This window comes from Copadichromis virginalis, linkage group LG22 (genome assembly GCF_057382275.1).
Source record: "Copadichromis virginalis isolate Kocher_CV1m ecotype Utaka linkage group LG22, C_Virginalis_male_GT1.1, whole genome shotgun sequence".
NCBI lineage: Eukaryota > Metazoa > Chordata > Actinopteri > Cichliformes > Cichlidae > Copadichromis > Copadichromis virginalis.
The window spans coordinates 19,408,100-19,428,735 of record NC_140638.1 but is presented as its reverse complement, the minus strand read 5'-3'; the positions used below and the strand labels follow the sequence as shown (position 1 = coordinate 19,428,735).

At 43.1% G+C, this 20,636-nt stretch overlaps 1 protein-coding gene across 4 annotated transcripts in view; it reads left to right on the top strand.

Annotated features, from left to right (window-relative positions):
* Positions 1-1,444: 1,444 nt before the first annotated feature.
* elmo1 (engulfment and cell motility 1 (ced-12 homolog, C. elegans)) overlaps positions 1,445-20,636 on the top strand; it is a 105,675-nt gene continuing 86,483 nt past the window's right edge. For 2 of the 4 annotated variants that reach the window (XM_085445139.1, XM_085445137.1), the window contains exon 1: positions 1,445-1,575. The gene's annotated coding sequence lies outside the window, so the exon portion shown is untranslated. The remainder of the gene's footprint in view (positions 1,576-20,636) is intronic. The other 2 variants (XM_085445142.1, XM_085445141.1) reach the window with 1 other exon arrangement.

Sequence of the window (20,636 nt, the reverse complement as noted above, 5' to 3'; positions counted from 1 at the left end):
ACATAAAGTAACACTAGAAGGTCATAATCCCACCCTCCAAACAGGAGGACATTCAATAACCATGAATTATTGAAAGCTCTGTTCCCGTTTGCCTTTCCTTTCCCGAGAGACTGAAGGCCGATCTGCTTTTGTTTCATCAGTTACTGTGAAACAAAAAGACGTCTCCTTCAGATTTGAGTTGTTTGTCAGGTATAATCTGTTCAATCGTTGCTGTAGCAGGCCCACCATTTGTCATGTTGGTGTAGGCTCACTCGGGGAGGCAGAAGTCCTTTCTAATATTTCATTTTTTCCTAAATTATTCTCAGCCGAAAAATAAGCGCGTATTTATTTTCAGCCTTGTAAATTCTCTGTGCAAAGTCATTAATGATGAACTGCAAAGTACATTTAGTCCTCTTTAGGAGACAGTCCCTTCTTTATCAAGAATGATGTGTTTTTTTAAGGATCGTAGTTACTAAAAGACATCAGGGAAAATCAGCGAGAGCATGAAGTAACATTTAAGTATATGATGCAACACAGACTATTGTCTTCTGCTCTTGTCTTCTCTAATCAGTGTTTTCTTCCAGCCTGTTTTTTTTTTTACTCTTTTTAATAACTGCCAGATAGCCTACACATGATTTTACACGTGAGCCATATTGGGTTTTAATGTCAGTTTTTGATTGCCCTGCTTGTAGGAATATAAACAAACAGTAACAAACATAAATTAGAGAAGAAAATACATCAAATACACACAATTTGTTGTCATTTTCTCGGAAAGTGTGCTTGACTGTGCAAGAATGTTATAACCGATGAACGAAAATCAAACTGGGATGGTCATCTTCTTGCTTATCTGGCAATTAATCTAATCAAACACTGATATCAAATGCTTTTGGGATGATAAATCGATCTTTATAGCACATTTATTGAAGGACTCATAAGAAAAGATGCTTCCTGTTTCCTCAGCTTCCACATTTCTGTGATATTCCTGTTAGGTGATTTTGCTCTTGCATCCTTATCCAACACACTACACCTACACACACCCATACACACCACTGTCACCACACACTCCCTCACTACATGTTTAGGTAAATAAATTGACAGGGGGGGTGAGGAGAGGATTACTTTTACAGAGTGAAGGTTTCCACTCAGAAATACTCTGTAAAACAAGAAGAAAGTTTTCATTTCCCTTTCTGTATGTTGGCACTGGACTTAAAACTGTTATTTACCAAACCGAGCTGAGCTTTGGGGCTAAAATAGTGAAATGACGATTTTCCATCCTGTAAAAAAATAAATAATTACTAAAAAGTCCCCTTCCTCCTGTTAACCAGTGACTGCTTGAGTTCTGCTGCTGTCGTGCATTCGTGCATCCTCTGTTTGGCAACACAAGCCAGCCAGCAGACGGCAGAAGAAAAGAGGAAGTGGAAACATCAGCACTATCTCTACGGCAGAGGAGGGAGAGGGAGAGAGAGAGAGAGAGAGGGAGAGGAAACACCAGTGAGTGACACGCTCTCACACACACGGACACACACACACTCTCTCTCTCACTCACAACACACAACTCCGGACCTTTTAGTGGAAGAAGCGTCCTCGCGTCGTCAGGTTGGTGAAAGCCTCGTTTCCTTCTTCCTGCAGAAATGTTGTTGTTGCTGAAATTCCGTCTCACTTCCTTCGTGTTGTGGCGCTAAATGTTCCTGGGGGGTGGCTCGCAGTGTTTTTGTGTGCTCGCTGCGCTCTCGCCACGGCGTGCCCGAGTGTCTGTGCGTTACACCGGAGCGAGGCAGCGAGTGTGCCTGCGCTCACGGCTCTCTCCTCCTGCCTGTCGCTACTTTGTTTTCGGTGGCCTCACAGCGGCTCCGGGCGCTGTTATTTTATTGACATGCTCTTTCTGATTTTCTTTTTTCTTTTTTTTAAGCATCACTGCTCTCTCTCTCTAACATGCACGTTGAACTGCGATGCATAAATGAAAGTGCCAGTAAATCCAGGCTTTGTCCTCGGTTTAGTTTCTTGTTTTCCCCTTTTTTGAAACAAGTGCACAGCAATGCTGCAAGTTGCGTGTTTGCTGCAGATATACAGCCAAGAAGCAGCAGAGGTCTCTGCTTTTCCCGGCTTGTGTGATGGAAGTGCATGCTGCTGATGGCTAAATGCAACAACAAAAAAAAGAAGAAGAAGAAAAAGCTGTACGTTTCCCCCCCCCCCCTAATTAAAGAGCTGCTTTAATTGTGCGCCGTGTGTAACTCCAACCCTGCACGCTGGCCACACCGCGGGCCTGTGATTAGGCAAGAGGAGGGAGAGAAGAAGCCGGACAGCCTCTGATTCATGCAGAAGCTCTCTGCTATCCTCAAAACGGATCAGAACCTGCGATACCAACATGAGCTTCACTCACACCCTTTAAAGCGGTCTTCTTCACTTCTCTCTTTTCACTTCCGGTGGGTTTTCACCTGACCTCCCCCCTCAAATCAATGCGTTTTATTGAGTGCTGTTTCCCAAACTTCTGATTAGTCTTGTCCCTCAAAAAAAAAAAAAAAAAAAAAAATGAAGAAGAAGAAGAAGAATCTGTTGTCACTCCTCCCCTTGCACTGGCTGGATATCCAATCTCTTTGGGTAGAAAGACAGTAGTTAATCAGTTTTTCATCATTGCTGATTTAATAACCTTCTGCTTTGTTTTCCTGCCTTACTCCTGTGGCAAGAAACAAGACGTTAGACCACATTAGACCTCTGTTTGCAAAGATTTGGCCCTAAGTAGCTCCCCTTCTTCTTCATTACCGCAGAAAGTATGTTAATATTGTAGATAAACAACACGGGGGCTGGGTGCATCATTCCCAAGCATTACGTCTCCAAATTGCTCTTACGAGGAAAGACTGTGGAGTAGATCAGCTAATGTGAGATGTATATCAATTTTGATTTCATTAAAATATGATATCAAATGTTCTTCCAGCGTAGCCAGTGGATATCTGGACGTATTGGGCCCAAAGCTTCCTGTTGTGTGCGGCGGTCATAATCTAATAACGGATCCAAATGCATTACTCAAAGTAATTAAAAGCCTAAATGCCAATCAAAGGAGAGCTGATGATTTTGTGACTTTGATTCTTCCGGTGCATGTATTTATTGTTTAGTTCTCCCTACAGATTGTTTACTGTTTGCAGTCAAACCCAAAAAAAGAAAAAGCTTCTGGCACTGAAATCTTGTCTCTTGTCTGCAGATTCTATAAATGCATAAGCAGATATGTGTGGATTGGAGTGATTATTATCTCAACGCCTCATGCTGTGATTGAGAGTACACGACGAATAGGTAGAAATCAGTGAAAAACAGACTCAGAATCCATAGGCTAAAGGGGTGTAATGGGTGTTAAATCTGAAAAAACCCTGTAACAGGATCGCTGTGACTTGATTCCAATGTGCAGCAACAAATCCATCGCACTGTTTTCCCCGCAGTGAAACGAGAAACAGCTCCATAATGCTTCCCTGACAATTGCTTTAAACTTGTGAGATAAGATGAGGTGGATGGAATCCATGCTGAAGATGAGAAAATCTACCAATTTGATGCCACGAATCCCACTTTTGTAACCACCTCACTTCAATCTGTAGCTGTTCTAAAAAGACCTCAACAGCAGACAGCTCAGCGTGTCTCGGCGCTGTCCTCGTCGCATCAGTCATCGTGCAGCCCTGGGTCTGCGCTGTTGTCTGCGTTCGGACCCTCTGCTCCTCTGGGCAACTTCTGGCAGAGTGAGAGCTCGTTTATACGCCCCGTTAGCCGCCAAAGACGTCCCTGTTGTGATGGAACCGCAAGCATGTTGGCATCATCGTGTCATGGTGAGATTGTAGCCTAGAAGCAAAAGCACTGGGACACACGCAGTCGTTACACTGGAGATGCAGAACTTGACCAGAAGGGATTCAGTGGAGTCGTTTTTCCAGTATTAATGTCCATAAGAATATTATTGTATGCATTTTTTGCACTTTTGTCCTATATGTGCACCCCGTGACTTCTTACGACTGTGAGTTAGAGATTTTCAGCAGAGGTCTGGCACAGCTTTACCACTCAAAGAAGGCCATTCATGAGCCATACTGGGGAACAGAGCGCTACCTGTAGCCCCATCACCCTGGCTGTGAGGTTAGTCCAGCAGCGTCATATTTTAGGTTTACGTTCACACAAGGGACTCGTGTGCTTAAGTTTTTATCAGCTGCGGCAAACCTTCATTTCTTGTTAGCTCCCCTCGCCGAGTAAATATTTCTTTAGCTCTGCAGGGTTTTAAAAATCAGCAGCAGAAATGGAGTGTTGCAACACAAGAGCAAAACAAAGTTGGATGATGAAATGCGGCAGCAGTGACTCACCAAACAAACTGATGGAATTAAAATTGAGTACTTGGGCCTTTTTTTTTTTTTTTAATCCCGAAATATAATCCAGGAAATCAGATTAGTACACAGAGGCTGAGATGGAGAGGCATTTGGGGAGAGGATGGGTGCCTGCCCTCGCCTCTTTGACTCGCATCACATGTGAGATCCTTCTCTGTACCCATTTGACGCTCCCTACTGTTTGGCATCTTCTCACCACCTCCTCAAGTGCAACCCTGTTAATTTCCTACTCCTCACGTCTGACAACCCCCCCCCCCCTCGCCTTTTTCTTATTAGCTTGCTCCCTCGCTTATGCTTCCTTTCTCACACATGCAATCCGTCTCTTGCAGTTTCCTCTCAGCTGCGCACTCTCACGTTGCACCCCCCCCCCCCCCCATTTACTTTTTCACTCTCTGTTGTTGCTCCCCAAGGGAAGCCGAGGTATGTAAATTGTTTTCTCCCTGATGTATCCCGAGCTTACTGCTTGTTCATCTTAAGCTGCAAACACGTAAATGCAAGTTGTTCCTAAAACAACGCTTTTAAAACTGAAGCGATCTTTATCCCAAGAGTGCTTTTAGCACCTGTTCAAAAGCAATCTCGGTCTATTACAGTGAGCTGCCATTCAGGTACAGTGAACTCGTGAAAATGCAGGACACAAACTGACTATTAAGACCCCATCGGTCTCTGTCATTCTGTCCAAATACTCTCTGCTTCTGTGTGACGCCAGTAAAACTCTATCCTGGAGTTCTCAAACTGAAACAAAGGAAGTAGCATTTCCAAAAGTCTCAGTTTTGGGAGTTCTGAAATGCAGGATTGCGTAAACACAGTAAAAGTTATGTGTTTTAGAGCAAAAACATATTAGCGTGGTTGTGAAATATGAACTGAGCTTAAAAAAGCTTCACAACTTTCTATGCCTTTTTAATAGACGTTTAACATTATTATTAAAACAAAAAGTCTCTTTAAAAAGAGATCCTTGCTGTTATCCTTGCTTCCACTGGTCATAGATAGGCCTGTCATTGTACAGCTTCAGGGGAGATTAATTTGCAGTTCCAAATTAGTTGAATGTTGCCTTGCATAATTGCTCCCTGTGGTATGAAGTTAATTAAAACAGTACATAGGTACTGAAGGTGCAGTGGGGAAGTGCCAGACAGCCAATCACACATAGATGGGTGAGAAGAGATCTCATCGGTACTGCTGCCATGTTCTGCTCTTTACTTTACTGATTGTTGCTTCGGGCTAAGTTCAGAGCCGAACAACTCGATGAGAGTAAATGAGAAAAAACTGATGGAGAGTCTTATTGTTTTTTACCACAAACCGTGATGTCTTGGCGGTTGCATAAGGCAACATGCTCGTGGGTACGTTTTGACCCTTAACCTTGGTTGGGCTTGTGTAACTATACATATCCTGCTCCTCGGGCACCGAGCCCATCCATTCTCAGAATATGAATCAGTTTAAGCGTAGACCATCCATTGGTGAATTTTTCGGTCCAAGTCTAGACTTCATGCGACACGAAGCGGCCCTAGATGACCCAGAAACTCATACGGATCCCTCTGTATGCTTGCTCTGCCCGCTGCATTCCAGCCGTGGTTCTGCCGCAGAGCTCTGTAAATACTGAGTGAGAGGTTAGCCAGCTCTCTTGCTCTGTGTTTGTGGTATTTAGCATCTCTTAGCTAAGAGGCTCTCAGGCTTAGAGCCTACTGACCCAGTAGGATAAATGAATAGATAGCCTCTCTGTCTACTATATCCCCACTTAGCTGTGCGAGAGGCTCGAGATGATTTTACATTTATAGCTGGCCACTTTTTCAGATGGCCCGACTGTGAGTAGGCATTAGTCCCTGCTGTAGTTGGATCGTGCTCACGTGCTTTGTGTTTTCAGCATCACTCGGTGCATGAATTATGGCACGTGTGCACAGGTGCTGCAAAGATTTGCAAAATTCTCTGCTGCGTCAGTTTTTATTTCTCTCCACTGCTTGCCTGTGTCATTTTCACAGCTGCTCGTGTGTCAGTATGACCCAGGTGCTTCAACCAGGTTTTATTATGTTGTAAACTAATTATAGCTCCCCCCCCACCCCCCCCCCCCCCCCCCCCCCCCCGCCCGTGTGTCTCTGAGCCCTTTGGGTGGTGTTTAATATTACAGGTCACCACCTAATCTGTCTTTTGGTGTCCATATATCGATGGTTTTATCAATACTTCTGTTCCCTCTTTCTGTCAATCCATAAAAATATGATGTGCCAACATTAACTGAAGAACACACAAGTCACTGCTGAGTCCTGATCTCAGTAATTTAAAAGGAATCAAAGTTGGGAATGTAAATCTCTTTAGGTATATCTGGCCGGTAGGTGCCCTTGGTACCAATTTGGACAGCCTGCAAAAAGAGAAGACAATCCACCACTGTACATTTACTCCACTACTCACTAATTTGACCTGCCTAATGGTTAAAAAAACTATTATCCACTAAAAAAAATAAAGACCGTTACCAAGCTAAGAAGTGCATTTCTTGTTCTCAGTGATAAAAACTCGAGGATTTAGGTTCTTAAACGTGCCCCTAAGTGTCTTGTCCACTTGGATCTTAAGTGAGCGTGAATTGATGGAAGTGCCCTAGTTTTCAGCCCTGCTCTCCCCGAACTGTGCTTTTGATTTTTTATTATCCTTTTGATGTTAGATTTGTGGAAGTCGAGAGAGAGACTTTTATGAACTTGTTTGCCTTGCACATAAAAGGCAAACACTTCATCGTACTAAAATAACGAAAAATTATTGATGCATTTATTTGACTTTCATCTGATGTAAACTCTTTAAAGTGGAGCCCCACCAGTTGCAAATGTCAGCGTTGGTTTTGGAGAACTATTACGTAAGTGGGGGGGGAAGCATAAATAAAGGCCTTTTGGATACAGAGGGAGCTGCGTGGAATCTGAGGATTATTTAGATACTCGGTTGGTATCAAACCTCTTAGACCTCTGTCTGCTTGAGACTAGTGGCTCCATGGTACTCCACATGCAGCGTAACAAACCCAAATTTCTGACCAGACTGACTGTGGCCCTTCTGTTTCATTGTTGGTGCTGGTGCGAGTTTTTATTACGGTAAAGTAATGTAAGGAAAACATTAAGTTCTGCTGCATAGAGTTTAACAGTTCTTTAAACGGTCCTTTACTGGGTCTGAGAGTGTTATGTGCTGCAATAAGTAGAGTTTTTTTTTTAGTAAAATGATAGAAACCAAAGTTTTCTATTATTCTACTTTTTACTTCAGCCATTTTTACACTTTAACTCCATAAAATGACCATTTCAGAGGGATTCCCACTAGTGGAAGTACTGTGGTTTAAAGGGACGAGCGCTACCTGGACAGAGTGTGCATGAGGAAGGACGCCCGCTCACCCGTGCTGTTCTCACAAGGGTGCAATTACATGTCACACAGACTTCGTCCTAAGAAGCTGGCACGTTAAAGACCGTTTAATATTCTCACATGTGCCGCTTGTCAAGTGACGTTGTTAAAAGTTTAAGGGCATGTTGGAAAACGGCTTTTCAGGGCTGCACGTTTTAAGCTCGGCAGTTATTGGATGAGATAGAAGGTAGCAAAGTCCCGAGAAGTCCTCACGAGTCCCTCAGTAAATTTAACAAGAGCTTTAGGCTCTCTTGGTTTTCTTTGGGAACTCTCTGTAAATCCAGCAGAGCTTGCTTGAAGGAATTACCCAAAAATGGCCTTTAAAAATCTTGCATTTTTGTAGAAGAGTGAATTACAGTTGAGGTGAGAAACCCGCAAACCTATTTCACCCTTCATCTCCAGTGTTGTTGTGTTTTTGTGGGTTTATCTGTCTTCATTGTTCTTCTGTTTCTAAAAGTAAATTTGAGCAATTATTATAAAGTCTGAATTTTCTTTGATTTATGTATTGGTTAAAAGCAACTCTGTTAAGACTTAATTTAATGCTTTGAAGGAAAGCAAAAAAAAAGAGGACAATACTGTTAAAATGAGTAGCTGCAGTTTTTTAATGGTGTTTATGCCTCACAAGCCTTAACACACAAATATGAACACATTTTCAGGTATTAGCCTTTCTGGGTGCTTGCTATATTTCTTGTTGCTGCTGCGAGCTTTTTCATTTCTGGTTATTTCTGTTAATGTGAGAATAGAGGTGAGGGGAACGGTGCGATAACGCTTGGCTAAATGAACAGTATAATTAATGTATGGGCTGAGATTGTGAATTTTATCCCTTTCTGGCTTGACGCCTCTGATGTCAGTGCAGCAGGAGTGTTTTCTATTAGACAAGTCAAGGCTACATCTACAGAGATGAGATGTAGGAGTGGAGGGCCTCTCGTAATATACCAAGGTCGCCAGCTCGCTCGTTCTCTCCAGGCCCGGGAACTACAAGCGCTGGATTGAAGATATGTTGCTTTATATTGGAGCTGCTTCTGGCTCTCTGAATAAATCAAAACGCGCAAGAGCGTACGAGAAGCAGAGCATTCTGATATTTCACCCTCTCGTGGTTGCATCCCTTGGATACCCAATCTTTATGTCGCTCTTTTAAAGAGTGGTTCTGATTTAGAGCTGGGCTGGGCTTTGCAGATGCACATCTGCCTGTTCAAGCAGTTTGCTGGTACTCGGGACCAGTTTAAAAAATATGTGGAAAAGCTACAAACAAAGGCCACTATTGCTCATGTTTGTGGTAGTCCTTTATCTCTGCTTCAGCAGAGGAGGGGTAATCAGACTTTGTTTTTTTGCTTCCTCCTTTTGGTGAACTCTGGTAAGACTGATGTCTTTCCAGTTCAGGCCAACCCTTTACCCAATTACTACTTGAACTTTTCACTGCAGGACTTCATGCAAGTGCATCTCCATAGCCTTTGTGTTGGTTAAATGTGTGTCATCCCACTCTCTATCCTGCATGTAGGTGGAGAGCTACGCAAATGAAGACGATGTATTGGCCTAAAGACTTTAATTCCTCCTCTTTTTCTAGCATTCTTGTCAGTGTTTCTGACTCGTCTTTATCTTCTATCGTCATGTTTTCTCCATTTATACAGCTCCACATATTCATATTGCCCAGTCTCTGACCCTCACTACCCACACACTGACCAGCAGCAGCAGCAGCATTCGTCAGGGCATCATTGCTCCAAGCCTCATTGGTCATCTCTCTTGCTGCCACTGTACAGCTCAGTAGCAGCCTGAGGTGAGTTTCTGTTGGCTCTAAGCAGCCGGGAAAACAACAAACCATAATTAGTTGTCACACCCTGATGGCAACGTTATCGCTTGTTAGAAGGAAGAAAATCTCAAGCAGGGTATTTGATCTGGAAAACAGCCACAGCGAAAAGAAGGCCTCCCAAAGCCTCGCTCAGGGGGATGTCGAGCTGTCAAAGAGCATCAGGTCAGATGGTGAAGCTCTTTTACCTCTTTTCCAATAGTACCTTGGCTCGGTTCAATTTGACTCTACTTTCTTTGGGCAGTTTTCTATTACAGTTGAGTACCGCCTCAATGTGCGTGGGGTCATTATTGCCAAAAGTCTCGTGTCGTCATTTGTATGTGACACAAACACAACAGTAGAGGACATTGATGGTATTTCTGCTGCAAAACGTCTACGCCTCATCCTTGAACCACAGTGTTGTTTTGTGTGTAGCTATTTCCCTCATTGCAGGTTTCAAAGATGCCGGCTTTAATTCATGTTAAGGAGTCACTATTGTGACTCATCCAGTGATGACAATCTTTGGCCAATCAGTGGCACGCAGTCTGACGATGTCACATTTTCAGCTTAACTCAGCTAGCTTGTAACCCCGGACGAGTAGGCACTAAAAAGGTACCTGGTACCAGGTAGTAACACCTAATGGAAAACCATAAAGGCTGAGCTGAGCAGATACTAGTGGAGGCTGTTAAGACGGAAAGCTAATGGATGCTTGGTCCAAACTTGCCTCATCCCACCTCAGTGAACTATGAAAGACATATTAGTTTTACGTAACTGCCCAGGTTTGTTAAGTTGATCAGAAATACGTGTGAAAAACGCCTCTGTGTGTCTCTTTCTTGCCTCGTGAGCTGAGTAATTAGTACAGCATAAGAGTGCCAGCTGAGTTCACAACAAAATTAATGCATCATTGTCAAAAGCAGAGTATGCCTATGTCAAGACACCCATGTGGGAGATGGTTTTCTTTGGCAGAGACAAATATTTTGTCTTCTGTTTAGTTCTTATCAGAGTTTCTGCTTCTTGTTAGTTCTGCCAGTCACACTGTTGTGTCTATAGACACGAGTTCTTCGTGCCATCTGAGAATAAACACCGTGTTTTTTGTTGCTCTCACACTCGGCTGAATCATTGTGATGAGCTCGGGATTCTTCTGCCGTTTGTGGCTCGCTCAGATTCTCCATCTGTAAACCACCTGTCTTACCCCGTGTCACCCTGGCTGGTCTGTGCTGGCCACACATCAGAGTTTTCCATTTCCTGTGGATGTCACACGTCGACTGTGTGCTCAGCCCTTATCTTTTACCCTGCTATGTCGAAGTGAGGAATAACACATACGGCTCAGCTCGCTTGGTCACAGCATGGCTCTCTATTGAAAGAAGAGGGGTATTGTAGTGGCAGACAAGCTGGGTTTAATGTTGCCTTCGGGGCTTGTTGCTGTGTCTGTTCTTTTGTTGTCTGGAGGGGAAGCTTAACACCCAGTGTTTGTATTTTTGGTGTGTGTGTGTGTGTGTGTGTGCATGTTTGACTTGTCAAGCTGCATTTTCCAGCCCAGACAGCAAAGTAGAAGAAAGGTACAGGAAATACTGAGGGCAGTTTTACAATAATAGGGGAACTGTCAGATGCAGGACACTCTGTAAAAGCAGTGAAGGTTTGCTACATGCAAAGTGCGATTTCCCATTGGGGTTAAGAAGAGCTACTGTGGTTTGCTCTTATAGCTACTATATAGCACAAACCTCATCTGAACAGAAGGTACAAGGTGAGCCACTTCCTGTCGATATCCACGTGTAAACCAATCCTTTTCCTGTTGACAGAAAGTACGTAGACAAAGGTCAAAAAGCACAGACAGAACTACACAGCCCAATGTTATCAGATATTAATTTGCTTCCAGTGTGAATTGCAGGGCAGCCTGACCAGCTGAAACAAACAGTGTCTGTTTCCAGACACTCTGTGAAAAGATGTACAGTATGAGGGCTTGATATGCACCGATTACATCATTCCAATGACATCGCACCCACAGCAATGAAAGCCTGGCCTGTGGAATGCCCACCACTGGTGTTTTTCTTTCTCTCTTTCCTCTTCCTTCTTTTTCTGTCTCTGTTTCGCAAAAATGTGGGTTACAAGCAATTAACCCATAAAAGGCAAACATGAACCTCTGAATCCTTTGCCCCAGTTTATAAATAGCAAGACTTCAGCCTCATTTCTGCTTTTGCTGCCACTGTACCACAAGCAAAGCCCTCACCCCTCAATTTTACTACATAGCTTGACAATTATAGGGCATGGGTGAAGCCCAAATGAATAGCTTTTGTATGACTTGGGCTGGGGATGCATACAGGATGAAAGTGTTTTAGCCGTGGCCAGTCACCGCACTGCTAGGGTGGAGGCTGAGCTGGCATTGTCACTGGTTTGAGACTGACCAGACCAGGCTGAGGGCTGTCACTGGGTAAACATATTGAGGGGAGGGCATGGTTGTAGCATATGGTTAAAAAAAGATGTGGGGTGGGGGGGGGGTAAATAAATAATAGGAAGGGGGTGGAGAGTGGGAAGCTTAGGGCAACGCTTGGGGGTTAACAAATTAAAGGGTGAGCCCAGTGGTGGGGCACGGGGCAACTGTCAGGAGAGGGGGGAGGGCATTGTGGTGAAAGGGCGTAGTACGCCCTAAGTGGCTGGGGAAATAAGTCTAGCAGGCAAGAGAGAGAACAATAACAAGCATCTTGGAGACTTTAAAAGCAACAAAAAAAAACTGCCTCATGTGGAAAATATTCTCAAAAATAAGCCTCACCATGTTTTCCGTGGCACACATGAGTTCATTGTTGTGGGTGTGTGCAGTGGTGTGACGCTGATGAACCGTTGGTGGATGGCGAAAAACATTGTGCCCCCCAACAGTGCGGTCAGTCAGTCATTCAGTGTGGCAGATAGGCAGTGACCACGCAGCAGGGAGGAAGAGAGTGTTTTGGTCAGACCAGGTCCTGAAGCCACCCAGGAGATGCTGGGTGTGTTTGCGTGTGGAATTGAGGTTTGCTTGATGTATAGCCACAGCTGGGGGACAGTGGGAGGGGATGAAGAGACAGCTGGCAGGGCAAAGGGTGAGTGTAACGAGGAGTGTGTGTGACAGCCACAGTGACTCCTTTGTTCCTACTCACTTGTGCCAGTCACAGCAAGTAGATGGCTGGTGTGTGAAGTGACTGAATCCTTTCATAGCACCTAGACCAGATACACAGTTTAGCTTTACACTCAGCCTGTGTGTGTGTGTGTGTGTGTGTGTGTGTGCAGGCAGGGTGTGTGTGACTCTATGCAACAGAGAAGTGGCAATGGCGGCAAGAGATTTCCACAGGAGAGCCCATAACCATCTTCCATAATGCCAGTGTTCCTGTAGAGCGTTTATTATGCTTGTGATGATAGTCATCAGCGCTAACATAATTGTAGCGCCAGCAACACTGAACAGTGGCGTGCTTGCTATATGCTAAGGTAATGAGTGTTGTTGAGGGCCTGTGTTCTCTCCAGAGTTATGTCTTAATAAGAGGAGTAATTTTTGCTCTGGTGGAGAGGAGTTCTGCATGTGTGTGGCTTCTGCTGGAAACGCTGCTAACGTGTGGACTGAGTTTGTCAAGGTGCAAGGTCACATGAGACGTCTTCTTCACCACACCTTTTATTAAAGCCCTCTGGTTGTGTGTTTGTGTGTGTGCGTTTGCGCGCATGAACATTTTCCAACGTTTTCATTTTCACCCGTCAGAATACCAGCAGTCTTTCAGTAACAGGCTAATGGATAGAGGATAGCTTATTGTTCTCTACTATTAAAAGGTGCTTTTTTCCCCCTCTTTGAAACCTCTACACTGAAGCATACCCTCTTCCAACACCATTTAGCTTTCCAGTGATATTTTTTTATGAGTTCAATAAGCCCTTTCAGTGCCTGACATCTTCCTGTGAGTATCTGAACCATTTATTTCAAGTAGGACAAGTAAAAATAGCCATGAATCAATCTCAAATGTTCTCGGGCTTTTTGCACATCTCAATCTAGGCTACAACCCAACAGGGGATAGAGCATTCAAAGCTGGGCAGAATAACTGGCACTTCGGTGGAGGGGCACAGTCATTAAATACATGACTGGTGGCAACAATTTGGACTTTGACATACTTTTAAAAGCCATTAAAGGTGCAGCGGCGGATTATGATTTGTTGAGTTATGATGATAATACGACCCTTTGGTTATTACATGCTTCAGTGGAGATGGTAATCCTCTGATACAATTGATTTTAGTTTAAGTGCAGACCATGTTTCCGTTAGAAGATGTATCTTTTGAAGTTAAGTGTGCAACACTGTAGCAGCTGCAGACCAAATTATCAGTTCCCCTGAAATGTCACAGTACGATACAGAGTGGTTTTTGTTCAGTGCAGGGATGAGAAGCAACGTTCAAGCGGGGGAAGAGCAATTGTTTCATGTAGGATGCACATGGTAGGAAGTTGTGTTGTTTAGGTGTCTTGTGCCTAGGTGCTATATAAATACTGTGAAAGCATAAAAACGCTCAATTGATGGAGAAATACATTTTAAAAATCAGTATGTATGCAATGTGTGCTGCCAAACGCACCCTCAGAACTTCCTTAAGATTCATTCACACATTTACAGTCAACGCCCTCAGCCACCCTCACAGCATGACCCGCTTGGGCCCTCTGTCGAACCTTAAGTCACCTTAAGAAGAAAAGGCTCTTTTAGCGCTAAAATTTCTCAGTTAACAGCAAATAGAAAATCTTCAGCTGTTGGTTGTAAGAGTGAGCTCAGTGGCCTTTATGCCCTTCCATCTGTTGGATTGCTCTTTATTTTTTATTTTTCTGACCTAGGATATACTAATGCAGGATACTAACTACATGTTGATCTTAAACTTCTTTTGCAAGTCATAAAAAATTTCCATAAACCTCAGCTAATACTGCTGAGGCTCTATGTAAAATGAGAGACGTTAAAAAGTGAATGTCTCATTCACATCTGTGTCAGCTTCCACATGTTCATCTGCATATGCTTGTGCTGCTCTCATTTGCTGCTCTTGTCTGGCGTTCAAAGACCTCATCCTCAAAGGGGCATGAGCGGCAGCAGCTGACTTGTATTTAACTCTGCAAACGTGCGGGCGCACAAACACACACGAACTATTTGATCTGAGCTAAAAATCCAGAAATGTAAACTCTAAACGAAAAGGACACTATATTGCCAAAAATATTCAGTCACCCATCCAAATAATTGGATTCAGGTGTTCCAATCACTTCTGTGGCCACAGGTGGATAAAATCAAGCACCTGGGCATGGAGACTGCTCTTACAAACGTTTGTGAAAGAATGGGTCGTTCTCAGGAGCTCAGTGAAGTCCAGCATGGTACTGTGATAGGATGCCACCTGTGCAACAAGTCCAGTCGTGTCTAAATAGTCCAGTTGTTACTAAATATTGGACAGTCAAGCGTTCGTGGTATTATAACAAAGTGGAAGTGATGGGAATCTCAGCAACTAATCCACTAAGTTGTAGACCCAGAGGTCTGCCAACTTTTTGCAGAGTCAATCACTACAAACCTCCAAATTTCACGTAGGCTTCAGATTAGCTTAAGAACGTGTACAGAGCTTCAAGGAATCTGTTTTCATGACCAATCATCCAAACGTTACATCACCAAATGCAATGCAAAGTGTCGGTTGTTGTGGTGATGGAGACGTGTTCTCTGGAGTGATGACTCACACTTCTCCGTCTCGCAATCTGATGGGCGAGTCTGGGTTTGGTGGTTGCCAGGAGAACAGTACTTTTCTTGCTGCGTTGTGCCAAGTGTAAAGTTGGTGGAGGGGGGGTTGTTTTTTAGCAGTTGGGTTCGGTCCCTTTGTTTCAGTGAAAGGAACTCTTAATGCTTCAGCATACCAAGACATTTTGGATAATTTCACGGCCCCAATTTTGTGGGAACAGTTTAGGGAGCGAGTTTGGTATGGAAGAACTTGCCTGGCCTGCACAGAGTCCTGATCTCCAGCTGATAGAACACATTTGAGATTAATGAGAGCAGAGGCTGCAAACCAGGCGTTCTTGTTCACCATCAGTATCTGACCACACAAATTCCCTTCTGGAAGAATGATCCAAAATTCCCATAAACACTTCTAAACGTTGTGGAAAGCCTTCCTAGAAGAGTTGTAGCTTTTACAGTTGTAAAGGGTGGACCAACATCGTATTAAACCCTATATATCAAGAATGGGACATCGCTCAAGTTCATATTCACATCAAGGAATACTTTTTACACTATAGTGCAGACTTAAAAGTACTTATATTAACTTTTTGCTTTATTTTTTTAGCATTTCCTTATTCCCATATTTCTTCAGCAAAGAACTTAGAATTGGCCAATTCCCGTGATATTTTCCATGTATATTGCTGTTGTGAAATCGGTGCAAATACTAATGACTGAAATGTAACCCAAGTGCTGCACGATTCATTTATCCATAATTTCATGTCAACTTGTTTTTGCATGGCAACAGTTCTGCAGTTGTTAGGGAGCAGCAAACAGCTCTTACCCATTAAACCAAGTGCTTCTAATTTGTCCCCACATTGCATCAGTAACTGACAAAACTGTGGTGCACGGCATGACAGGCTTTTCACAATCGGGAAACAAAAATAGAAGTAATATGTGTCTGTGTGTGTTGGCAAGAGAGAGAAAAAACAGTGTTGAATACTAAAGAGTAAAAAGCCAAAACAAAATGAGCTTTAATCAAGGAAAACTCGCATTATTTATTAGGAACTGGAAAAACTTCAGATTTTCAAACAATATTTTCCTCATTTGCGGTGGTTTCATAGGGTGGAGGTTAACACATTCACTTAACGCATGAAAGATCCCCAGTTCGAGAAAGTTAGGAAACACAGAACCACACGAGAGTTGTATTAGGAAAAGCATCCAGCATAGAAACTGGTGTCAAAGTATGCTGATCCACCCCCGCTGAAACTTACCTGTAGCAGGGTAACACTGCATGTCTGAACTTTTCTATTACCTTAAAATTATGATTAAAAGTGTCCAAAAAATCCTACCTGAGCAATGTTCAGTGTGTGTGTATGTGTGTTGTCATGCACACAAACATTGAATTCTGCGTTTGAACAACCCAATAACAGTCAATCAATGCTTCATGGGAAACTTTACAATGCAGTCTGAGTTTGAGGGAGAACATCCAGCATCTTCCTGTGTGCGCATCTGTGTGGGTCCCTCCGACGCCGACACAATACCGTCTGAAAGCAGTCCCGGTTTGTATGTTTGTCTAAATGCCGAACAAAAAGAAAGCCTTGCCTTAGCAGCTCAGCAGCAATCATTTGCAATGGAAATTCCCTGACCCAGGATGCCCAGTCCTTCACATCCCATTTGATTCAATGGAGCACATGCCAACTCTGCCAGCGCAGTGAACAAAGAGAGTTAAGCTCATAATATGTAACAAAACAGGTCTGAAAGAGCTTTCTAGTCATCAGCTTAACAGTAACCTTTCATTTTAAAACCTGAAGACTGTAGTCATATCTGTAATGCCTTTCTCATCACACTGTTAATATCTATATCTTTTTTTGTTAGTTTTTTAAATAATATGCTGTATGAGCAATTTTATAGTTCCTGTCTTTTTGTAAATGGTTAACCTAAATCTGAAATCATCTCAAACATACCTCAGCAGATAATAAGGCAGCCAGTCCTCCTTTTGTTCAGTTGTTTGTTACCTCGCCACACTCCACCTGATGAGTTGTTCAAAGCGTCCACGACTAGTTCTGGTTCTGTAAGTCAGCGTATGCTCTCACTGTTGTGACAGCTTTTTTCTTTTGCTGCTGAAAAAGATGTAGAACACCAGCACATTTCAAAGCATCACAGTCAAGTATGTGAACAACAGTAATAGGAATAGGATGGTTGTATCATCAGATCTAACTTGTGGACCAGCGTGTAAGGTGCAGAGCTGTTCAACTGTGGCTGTTCAGGCACACATTCGCTAAAAATGAAAGGATTTATTTGAAAGCTGGGCTTGAATGGTGTGTTCGCTCCTGTTTGTGTATGATGCAATGCAACAAGTAATTTTTTTGTTTTGTTTTTTATATTTTTCAGTGACCACTCATAAATCTGTTTCTCTTGTCATGGTTTAGGCATATAACCAAAGATATTTTAAAGCGCACATGAAGTGGGTGCAGTTGTTTCTCATTTAGCCATAGACGGTGTAAAAGATGATGAGAGGGGCGGGTCTGACTGTGAAACTGCTTGCTCATTGGCTAACAACTTGTCAATCGCAAGTCGTTATCCAAGGCAGCTATTTTTTTTATTACCCCTCAGCCATAATCATGTATTATCATCACTCTGCTGGGCGGGAGAGCGACGTGGACACTCAACTTTGTGAGCACGAGAACAAGACGATGTAGGATTTTCAAATTCGTACCACAAGTGCTTCTATTAAAAATCTTAGACGAGTTTGAATCACAGTGACCTCAGCCTCAAGGTCAAGGTCAGAGGTCGAGTTTTTTTTTCTGGTTTTTTTTTTTTTAATCTTCTGAATCCAATAAAAGTCAAGACGGAAGTTACAGAGGATCTTCAAATTTATACCACATCTACTAGAAGGCTGAAGTGTAGCATTAGCAGCCGTCAGTGTTTTTTAGTATGATATAAATGCGTGACTGAGGCCATAAACTCAGCAGGAAAGTTCTGACTGAGGTCAAGTCAGAAAGTCTTTTCCCCATAGACTTTTATGGGACCAGAAGACGTGTAGCAACTACAGCTGTCGCCATCCAGTGGCCTTCAGATAAAATCCAGGTTTAAGCTACGTCCGTGTTTTACACGGTCAGCGTATATAGTGTAAAAGAGTGAACTTTACACCGTTATACTTTTTCAGCCTAAGGCCTCAATTTTACTCAGCTGCAGACAAGAAGAGCTGGAGATCAGATGGCCGAGTAGTTATTAGTCCTGTTGTACTTCTTTGAAGTCTGCCACCTTGAGCAAATATGTACTTGGTGCATTGTAATATAAATTCTCCACGGAGAAGTGTGCGCAGTCACAATAACACACACGGGCACGCCGAGATCTGCACGGACCCTCACGTTCAACATCTGATTAAATCTACGTGATGTGGAGGCGAGCAGACATGTAATCCCTCCCTTACCTGAACCACAGGGGTTATAGAAGAGAAAGTTTGCACTAAGATAATTTAGAAATCAGGGTCAGAGGAAAGAATGAACCATCTTTTATTTCTTTAAATCAGATTCGAGTCATTTGTTTTTTTTATCCCTCAGCCGTAAAAGGCTGTTGGGGTATTGTCATCACCCTGCCTTGCAGGCAGGCGACATGGACACCCAAGTTTGTGAATGAGAGTTTCAAATTGATACCATAGGTGTGTCTACTAAAACTCTTGGACAAGTTTGACTCTCAGTGACCTTGACGTTAAGGAGGTAGGAAAACCTTGTGAATGCAATAACTTGAGAACAAGGCAATGTAGGATTTTGAAATTGATACCATGCATGGATCTACTAGGAGGCTGAGAGGTACCACTGGTCAGTATTTTTAATGTCCTGGTGACCATTGAAATCAAAGTTAATGTAGACATTTCCTTAAATAAAACTGCCCACACAAGAGATAATACCAATATGGCTGGCGAATGGTGAGACTTGCTTCTGAAATACAATACATGGTATTAAGTAGTTGTTGTCAGTAACCTCAGAACAACCAGAACATTCTCTACTTTGCACATTTTCAAGCAGCAAAAATAAAATATAGTAGCAGAAAGATGAGCAGTTTAAAGTTATGCTTATATTTCCTGGTTACAGTATCTTCATCTGTCCTCGTTGTTTCTGTTGGCAAGGTGGGCTGCGTGACACATTAAGACTAACACTCACAGTAATTAGCATAACATTGCCATACTGCCCGTGCTCTAGGGCAGTGCCGCTCTCTTTTCTCTCCAAAATGAGTGAAACTAAGCCTTTAGCTACAGTATTGTTCTTGCATAATCCCCTCTGCTCTATTCTGAGGTGTACACTTAGCTCACGCCTGGTCGGCAACAGTGCGTGTGCTCTGTTTTTGCAGCTTCGTAGGATCCTGAGTGTGCAAGTAACTTCCCAAAGCATCTGTCTTTTCTGTTTGCTGTTTAGCACACAGAAGCCGTACCAACACTTCCTTCCTTACGAGCAATGATAATCCTGTTGAGAGATGAATACCCTTCAAGAGCAGTTTTCACTTAGCTGCGAAGAGATAACTACCGTCTGTGTTTTATGAATGAGAAACCTCACAGAGGAGGCTATAAAAGACAAGTGCGATGTCTGTTGTCTCCAGCTTGTGTGCGCTGCTTGTGGTTATGTATGCATGTTTTCCGTAATAACCTTTTGTCCGGTGCATTTCTTTCCTGCCGTCTGGTGTATAATTTTAGCATTTTAGGAACACAAATTTCAGGGCTGATTATTGCTAAACTGCACATTTGAGAGACTGCTTTAGCCTGACCTTGTTGAACGAATTTTGAAGAACGTTTTACCTTTTTAAGATATTTTTTTAACACGACAGGAAGCAATTTAATTATCCAATTGCTGCTTTTGTTAGGATTTTTTTATGACCTCAGTGGCAGTTTCAATGAGCCAGATTAGCTGGCATTTGGAAAAGCTGAGTTATTGATTTGCCCTCCAGAAACGAGGGTTGATTGGTAACATAGCCTGAAACTGGAGCTTGTTATAACTTGTTCCCTGTCCTAAATTCGGTTGGTCGGTTGTTTTTTCAATGAAGGCCAGTTTCATAACCTCAACCGTGTCAGTGTTTTAAAATAGGCAAAATGTTTACGTGGTTGTTTGCTTCTCTAAAATGCGCCCACCTAGAGCGAGGGGTGGGAGGGTTGTGTGATAGAGAGGTGCTCGGATGCGCTCAGTGTTCTGCTAGAGTAGTCAAGGTCACTGTATGATGGAGGCGGGTTTAGATTTTTTTGCTTGTGAATGAAAAATGCTGCACTGGTTTCCTCCCTGTGTTACAACGCCTTCCACCTCCTCCAACACATACCTCGCACGACAATGGGACTATAGACCTAGTTCTATAACTTCCCTTTCTATCCAATCGAAAAGCACCATAGACCCCCGCCTTGGTCATGTGACCTGACAGGGTTTTGTTGTGTGCCTACCATCCCCACTAAACACCCTCCACACACACACACACACACACACACACACACACACACACACACAGATGGGGGTCAAGGGAACTTTTTCA